The sequence below is a fragment of the Anser anser genome (genome assembly GCF_964211835.1).
Source record: "Anser anser genome assembly, chromosome: 3".
NCBI classification, from domain to species: domain Eukaryota; kingdom Metazoa; phylum Chordata; class Aves; order Anseriformes; family Anatidae; genus Anser; species Anser anser.
In genome coordinates this window covers 111846099-111854660 of record NC_139722.1, presented here as the reverse complement: position 1 = coordinate 111854660, position 8562 = coordinate 111846099, and the positions used below count along the sequence as shown (strand labels likewise).

The window sequence follows — 8562 nt, the reverse complement described above, 5'->3', positions numbered from 1 at the left end:
TTGGCGTGGAGGTTGCGGATGAGCCATCCGTACTGGACATCTCGGCATGTGTGAGCTACTGAGGAGAAGGCGAGTGAAGTGTCTGCGGTGTAGTGTATGGCTAGTAGCAGGCCTGTTAGGATTTGTGTGGCTAAGCAGATGGCTAGAAGGGAGCCGAAGTTTCATCAGGCAGAGATGTTGGAGGGGGCGGGTAGGTCGATTAGGGAGTTGTTGATTATTTTTAGTAGGGGATGGGATTTGCGGATGTTAGGGGCCATTAGTGAGTCTGTGTGTTATTAGGATTATTACCAGGATGGAGAGGGCGAAGGATCCTAGGTAGGCCTTAATTAGCCCTGTGTGTATTGAGGTTGCGGCTTTGCTTGCGGCTACTTGTAGTTCAGCAAGGCCCTCTGGCCCTATTTTTTTGAGTCAGGAGAGGTCGATCAAGTGTAGGGCAATGTTTTGTCCCTTTTCTAGTAGGTTTTTGGAGAAGAATCGGTGTACTAGGGGGTTGAAGTACCCTAATGCAGAGGAGAAGTTTATGAGGGGGGTTGGTTTGGGGTGAGTGAGGGTGTGTGTTATGTTCGATAGTTCTAGGGCTAGGATGATTCCTAGGATTGTTATGAGGATGGCAGCGGTTTTGGTGATAAGGGGTATGGTTATTGGGGGGGTTTTGGTTGGTGTGATGAAAGAGGTAATGATTATTCCTGCTGTAATGCTGCCTAGGGCGAGTCGGGTTAGGGGGGCGGTGATTAGTGGGTTGTTTTCGTTTATTGATACTATTGGGGGGATTCGGGTTTGTCCAGCTTGGACTAGGATGGTTATGCGGATGCTGTAGGTTGCGGTGAATGCTGTGGCTATAAGGGTTAGGAGTAGGGCTCAAGTATTTAGGTATGATGTGTTTAAGCTTTCGATGATGAGGTCTTTTGAGTAGAATCCGGCTAGGAATGGGGTTCCTATCAGCGCCAGGTTTCCGATGGTTAGGCAGGAAGTAGTGACTGGGAGTATTTTCTGTAGGCCTCCTATCTTTCGGATATCTTGTTCTCCGTTTAGGTTGTGGATGATAGACCCTGAGCATAGGAATAGTATGGCTTTAAAGAAGGCATGGGTTGAGATGTGTAGGAAGGCTAGTTGTGGGAGGTTTAGTCCGATAGTGACTATTATTAGTCCTAGTTGGCTGGATGTTGAGAAAGCAATGATTTTTTTGATGTCATTTTGGGTTAGGGCGCATGTGGCAGCGAATAGGGTTGATAGAGCACCTAGGCATAGGCAGGCAGTTAGGGCTGTCTGGTTGGTGGCTAGCAGGGGGTGCATGCGGATGAGCAGGAAGATTCCGGCTACTACTATGGTACTGGAGTGCAGTAGGGCTGATACTGGGGTGGGGCCTTCTATTGCTGCGGGCAGTCATGGGTGGAGTCCAAATTGGGCGGATTTTCCTGCGGCTGCGAGGATTAATCCTATGAGGGGGAGGATTGGGGTTTGGTGGGGGTGTACGGCTTGTTGGATCTCTCAGGTGTTGAATGTTGAAGCTAGTCATGCTATGCTCAGGATCAGTCCGATGTCTCCGATTCGGTTGTAGATTACGGCTTGTAGGGCGGCGGTGTTGGCATCTGCTCGGCCTTGTCATCAGCCGATGAGAAGGAAGGACATGATTCGTACTCCTTCCCAGCCTACGAATAGGAGGAATATGTTGTTTGCGGTTGTTAGGAGGAGTATGGCGACTAGGAATGTCAGTAGGTAGGTGAAAAATTTTGTTACGTATGGCTCTGAGGCCATGTATCATATGGCGAATTGTAGGATTGATCATGTTACAAATAGGGCGATTGGAAGAAATGTTATTGAGTATTGGTCTATTTTTAGGCTCAGGGGGATTTTAAAGTTTATAATGAATTTTCACTCCCAGTGGCAGGTGACAGATTCTACTCCCGAGTAGATGAATGCGGTTGTAGGGGCTAGGCTAATTAGGAATGCGGTTTTAACAGCGCGGGTGGTGGCTTGTGGGGTGTTTTTAAAGTTTTTAAATAGAAATGGCAGGATGATTGGGGTTAGGAGGATTGTCAGCGTGAGTAGTGTGAGGGAGTTGATTAGTAGTGTGGGGTTCACTACTTTTACTTGGATTTGCACCAAGATGGGTGGTTCCTAAGACCAGTGGATTGCTGTTATCCTTTAAAAGTAAGGGGGCTGAGGTTTTAGGCTCAGATGTAAGAGTTAGCAGCTCTTGTTGGTTAAACCCTCCCCTCGGCAGGTAAGAAGGTTTGAACTTCTATTCTTAGAATCACAGTCTAATGTTTGGTTTAAACTATACTTGCATGAGGGGATTCCGGAGATCAGTTCGGGTTTGAGGATTAGGAGGAATATTGGGATAATGTGGAGTGTTATGAGCAGGTGTTCTCGCGTGGTTGAGTTTTGCATAGATGTGATGTGGGAGGGGATTGAGCCTCGTTGGGTCATTAGTAGTATGAATAAGGTGTAGGAGGCGGTTAGTAGGGTTGCGATTCCTGTTAGGATGATCGTGAAGGCAGATCAGTTGAATAAGGTGATTATAATGGTTAGCTCTGCTATGAGGTTTGTTGTTGGGGGTAAGGCTATGTTTGTTAGATTGGCCAGCAATCATCAGGTAGCTATGAGTGGTAGGAGAGGTTGTAGGCCTCGTGTGAGTAGTAGAATTCGGCTGTGCGTACGTTCATAGTTTGTGTTGGCTAGGCAGAATAGTATGGAGGAAGTTAGTCCATGGGAAATTATTAGGATCATTGCCCCTGAGAATGATCAGTGGGTTTGGATTATTCCTGCGGCGATAACTAGGCCTATGTGGCTAACGGATGAATAAGCGATTAGTGATTTTAGGTCTGTCTGTCGTAGGCAGATTGAGCTAGTCATTAGGGCGCCTCATAGGGCCAGGGTTAGGAAGGGGTAGTGCAGGAGGTTGGACAGTGGGCCCATAAATAGAGTGACTCGTATAATTCCGTATCCTCCTAGCTTTAGTAGTAGGGCGGCGAGGAGTATTGAGCCTGCGATGGGTGCTTCTACGTGGGCTTTTGGCAGTCAGAGGTGTAGGCCGTATAGTGGGGCTTTTACTATGAATGCTATGAGCAGTGCTAGACCTGATAGTATTCCTGTCCATGAGGTGGATAGGGTTGGGTGGGTTAGTTGTAGGGTTGGCAGGTGCAGGGTGCCAATTTTCACGTATAGGTGTATGATTGTGATTAGCAGGGGTAGAGAGCTTACTAGCGTGTAGAATAGCAGGTAGATGCCAGCGCTTAGGCGTTCTGGTTGGTTCCCCCATCGGGTGATTAAGATTAGGGTGGGAATGAGGGTTGCTTCAAATGAGATGTAAAATAGTGCTAGTTCTGTGGTGGAAAAGGCTAGTAGGATGAATGGCTGGACTGCGACTAAGGTTGAGATAAAGATTCGTTTGCGTTGTAGGGGTTCTTGTTGCAGGTGGTTTTGGCTTGCTATGATTATGAGTGGGAGTAGTCAGCAGGATAGTACTAGGAGGGGGGATGAGATTTGGTCAATTCCTGTTCAGTTGGATAAAAATTTGTAGGGGTAGTAGGTTGGGATTAATCACTGTAGGCTTAGGGCAGCGATTAGGAGGCTGTATAAGGTGGTGTTAGTCCATAGAAATTTTGGTGGAGACAGCAGGGCTGTTGGAAGAAGTATGATTGTGGGTAGGATGATTTTTAGCATTGCAGGAGGTTTAGGTTGTGTAGATGGTCGGAGCCATGTGTGCGGGTGGAGGCTACTAGGATGGCCAGGCCTGTGCCCGCCTCACACGCTGAGAAGGTTAGCATGAGAATTGGTACCATGGTGAATGAGGAGACTTGGTTTTCGATGGATCATATTGATAGGCCTACGAATATCGATAATATTATGCTTTCAAGGCATAGTAGGGCGGATACTAGGTGGGTTCGGTGGAAGGCTAGCCCTAGTCCGCTGAAAATGAAGGCTGAGTAGAAGCTTAAATGTAGGGGCGACATAAGAAAGTTACAGGGTTGGCTGTAATCTGCTGGGTCGAAACCAGCTATCTTTTTGGTTAGACTAACTTTCTGTTATTCTGCTCATTCTAGGCCCCCTTGAATTCACTCGTAGGCCAGTCCGAGTGTTAGGAGAAGGAGGATCACTACAGTTCAGGTGAGGGTCATTAGGGGGGATTGGAGTTGGACGGCTCATGGCAGGGGGAGTAGGAGGGCGATTTCTAGGTCGAATAGGACGAACAGGATGGCTACTGAGGAAGAATCGGACTGAGAATGGTAATCGAGCAGATCCAAGTGGGTCGAATCCACATTCGTACGGTGAGAGTTTCTCTGAGTCGGGGTTTATTTGGGCGAGTCAGAAGTTTAATGCGGTTAGGGCGGCGCTTAGGATTGATGATAGGGCGAATATGAACATGAGTGCGTTCATTGCTCTCCTCTGGGTTTATACCAGATTCTAGAGATTGGAAGTTAATTGTAATTAATATACTAGAAGAGCAAGATCCTCATCAGTAGATGGTTATGTAGAGGAATAGTCAGATGACGTCTACGAAGTGTCAGTATCAGGCTGCTGCCTCGAATCCGAAGTGGTGGTCTGATGTAAAGTGGAACTTGATCAGTCGGAAGAGGCAGACGGTCAGGAAGGAGGATCCGATGATTACGTGGAGTCCGTGGAATCCAGTGGCAACGAAGAAGGTAGATCCGTAGACGCTATCGGCGATTGAGAATGGGGCTTCGTGGTATTCTATTGCTTGTAGGGCTGTGAAGTAGAATCCCAGGAGGATCGTTAGGGTTAGGGCGTGGATGGCGTGTTTTCGGTTTCCTTCTGTGATGCTGTGATGGGCTCACGTTACGGTAACGCCTGAGGCTAGTAGGATGGCTGTGTTTAGTAGGGGGACTTCTATCGGGTTGAGTGGTTTAATTCCTGTTGGGGGTCATTGGCCTCCTAGTTCTGGGGTTGGGGCCAGGCTCGAGTGGAAGAACGCTCAGAAGAACCCTAAGAAGAAGAATGCTTCGGATGTGATGAAAAGGATTATGCCGTATCGTAGGCCTTTTTGGACTGTGGAAGTGTGATGGCCTTGGAAGGTGCTTTCTCGTACAATGTCTCGTCATCATTGGAGTATTACTAGGAGTATTGAGATGAGGCCTAGGGTTAGTAGTATGGATGAGTTGTAGTGGAATCACATGATTAATCCTGAGGTTGTGAGTAGGGCGGCGGCTGCCCCGAAGATTGGTCAAGGGCTTGGGTCAACTATGTGGTATGAGTGTGCTTGGTGTGCCATTAGATGTTTTCTTGTAAGTATAGGCTTAGAAGGAGCACGAAGACGTAGGCCTGGATTATGGCTACTGCTACTTCTAGGATGGTTAGGAGTAGTAGGATGATTATTGTTAGGATGGATACTGCAGGAAGGGTGGGTATTAATGCAATGGAGGCTGTAGAGATGAGTTGGATGAGTAAGTGTCCTGCTGTAAGGTTGGCTGTAAGGCGGACTCCGAGGGCTAGGGGGCGGATTAGTAGGCTGGTTGTTTCGATCAGGATTAGTGCGGGGATTAGGGGTGTAGGGGTACCTTCGGGTAATAGGTGGGCTAAAGAGGCTGATGGTTGGTTTCGTAGGCCTGTTAGTAGTGTGGCGAGCCATAGTGGGAAGGCTAGGGCTATGTTCATAGATAGTTGGGTGGTTGGGGTGAATGTATATGGAAGGAGGCCTAGAAGGTTGATTGTAAGAAGTATGATTATTAGGGATGTAAATATTATGGCTCATTTGTGGCCATTTTTGTTGAGTGGGACTATTAGTTGTTTTGTGATTAGGTGAAGGAGTCATGTTTGGATAGTAGAAAGGCGGTTGTTGATTCATCGGTTGTTTGGGGACGGGAATAGTAGGGCTGGGAAGAGTAGGGATAGTAGGATTAAGGGGATGCCGAATAGATTGGGGCTGGAAAATTGGTCAAAGAAGCTTAGGTTCATGGTCAGGATCATGGTGTGGGTTTGGTAGTGAGGGAGGTCTTATTTGATGGGGGGTTGGTTGTGGTGAAGGCTAGTAGTTTTGGTTGGATGAGGAGTGCTAGGGTTAATCAGGTTATAATTATGATTGAAAATCATGGTGCGGGGTTAAGCTGTGGCATATCATTAAGGAGGGGGAAGTCCCTCTTTGGCTAGCTTAAAAGGCTAGTGCTGTTGCATAGCTTCTTAATGATTAGGATGATGATAGAAGGGACGATCAGGCCTCGAAATGTGGGAGTGGGGTTGATTCTACTACAATGGGTATGTAGCTGTGATTAGCCCCGCAAATTTCTGAGCATTGTCCGTAAAAAATCCCAGGCCGGGTGGTAATGAATGAAGTTTGGTTTAGTCGGCCTGGGATTGCGTCTGTTTTAACTCCGAGCGTTGGGACTGCTCAGGAGTGGAGTACGTCTCCTGCAGTAATGATCACGCGGATGGGGGATTCTATTGGGATAACTACGCGGTGGTCAACTTCTAGCAGTCGGAAGTGGCCGTTGGGTAAGTCTGGGGTGGGCACTATGTAGGAGTCGAATGATAGGTCTTTGAAGTCTGTGTATTCGTAGCTTCAGTATCATCGGTGGCCGATGGCTTTTAGGGTGAGGTCTGGTTCATCGATTTTGTCCATTATGTAGAGGATTTGTAGGGATGGGAGGGCGAGGAGTACCAGGACGATAGCAGGTAGGATTGTCCAGATCAGCTCTACTTCTTGGGCGTCTACAGCATTGGACGAGAGTTTTTCTGTTAGTATGTGGGCTAAAAGGTAGAGAACTAGGCTGCAGATAGCTAGGGCAACGATTAGGGCGTGGTCGTGGAATTCAACGAGTTCTTCTATGATGGGTGATGAGGCGTCTTGGAATCCTAGTTGGGAGTGGTTGGCCACATGAGATGTACAGGATTTTTACCTGTGATTTAGTCTTGACAAGGCTATGTAATTGGTTTACTAACGTCTCATAAGAAAGAAGCATGAGCGGTTAATGCAGTTGGCTTGAAACCAGCATGTGAGGGTTCGATTCCTTCCTTTCTTGTACTTGGACGAAGGCCGGTTCCTCGAAAGTATGGTATGGGGGAGGGCAGCCGTGGATTCATTCAACGTTTGTGGTAGTTAGTTCTGGTTGTAGGACTTTTCGTTTGGCCGGAAAGGCTTCTCAGATGATGAATATTACTATGATTACGGCTACTATTGAGATTAGGGAGCCGATGGAGGAAATGGTGTTTCATAGTGTGTAGGCGTCGGGATAGTCCGAGTATCGTCGGGGTATTCCTGCTAGGCCTAGGAAGTGCTGGGGGAAGAACGTTAGGTTTACTCTTGTAAATATTACCCCGAAGTGGGCTTTTGCTCATGTTTGGTGTAGGGTAAACCCAGTGAGTAGTGGGAATCAGTGAGTAAATCCTGCTAGAATGGCAAAGACGGCGCCTATGGATAGGACGTAGTGGAAGTGGGCAACTACGTAGTACGTGTCGTGCAGGGCGATGTCTAGGGAAGAGTTTGCAAGAACGATTCCTGTTAATCCTCCGATGGTAAATAGGAAGATAAATCCTAGAGCTCATAGTATTGGGGGGGGTCTCATTTGATTGTTCCTCCGTGCAGGGTGGCTAGTCAGCTAAATACTTTGATTCCGGTAGGGATGGCAATGATTATAGTGGCTGATGTAAAGTAGGCTCGGGTATCAACGTCTATTCCTACTGTAAACATGTGGTGAGCTCAGACGATGAATCCTAGGAAGCCGATGGATAGTATGGCTCAGACTATTCCCATGTAGCCGAAGGGCTCCTTTTTGCCTGAGTAGTACGTGACTACGTGTGAGATGATTCCGAACCCCGGTAGGATCAGAATATAGACTTCTGGGTGTCCGAAGAATCAGAATAGGTGTTGGTACAGGATTGGGTCTCCTCCTCCAGCGGGGTCGAAGAATGTGGTGTTTAGGTTTCGATCAGTTAGTAATACTGTAATACCGGCGGCGAGTACGGGGAGTGATAGAAGGAGTAGGATGGCGGTAATTAGTACGGATCAGACAAATAGTGGGGTTTGGTATTGTGAGAGTGCGGGGGGTTTTATGTTGATGGCTGTGGTGATAAAGTTGATGGCCCCAAGGATGGAGGAGATACCGGCTAAGTGGAGTGAGAAGATAGCCAGGTCTACTGAAGCTCCGGCGTGGGCAAGGTTACCTGCTAGGGGAGGGTAGACAGTTCAGCCTGTGCCGGCGCCAGCTTCTACAGTGGATGAGACTAGTAGTAGGAGGAATGATGGGGGGAGGAGTCAAAAGCTTATGTTGTTTATTCGCGGGAATGCTATGTCGGGGGCACCGATTATGAGGGGGACTACTCAGTTGCCGATTCCTCCGATCATGAGCGGATGCAGTGCAGTGAGTCCAGAGAGTGCACTGGCACCACTGGGCATGCAGTGCAGTGAGTCCAGAGAGTGCACTGGCACCACTGGGGATGCACTTCAGTGACTCCAGAGAGTGCACTGGCACCACTGGGGATGCAGTGCAGTGAGTCCAAAGACTTCACTGGCAAAACTGGGGATGCAGTGCAGTGAGTCCAGAGAGTGCACTGGCACCACTGGGGATGCAGTGCAGTGAGTCCAGAGATTGCACTGGCACCACCGGG

At 48.1% G+C, this 8562-nt stretch overlaps 2 long non-coding RNA genes across 2 annotated transcripts in view; one reads left to right on the top strand and one right to left on the bottom strand.

Moving 5' to 3' along the window:
• Window positions 1–2288: 2288 nt before the first annotated feature.
• The window catches only part of LOC310897996, a 224358-nt gene continuing 218084 nt past the window's right edge, over window positions 2289–8562 (bottom strand). The window contains exon 2 of the long non-coding RNA XR_014582879.1: window positions 2289–8118. This is a non-coding gene — a long non-coding RNA (uncharacterized lncRNA). The remainder of the gene's footprint in view (window positions 8119–8562) is intronic.
• The window catches only part of LOC310897992, a 927268-nt gene continuing 921202 nt past the window's right edge, over window positions 2497–8562 (top strand). The window contains exon 1 of the long non-coding RNA XR_014582875.1: window positions 2497–2625. This is a non-coding gene — a long non-coding RNA (uncharacterized lncRNA). The remainder of the gene's footprint in view (window positions 2626–8562) is intronic.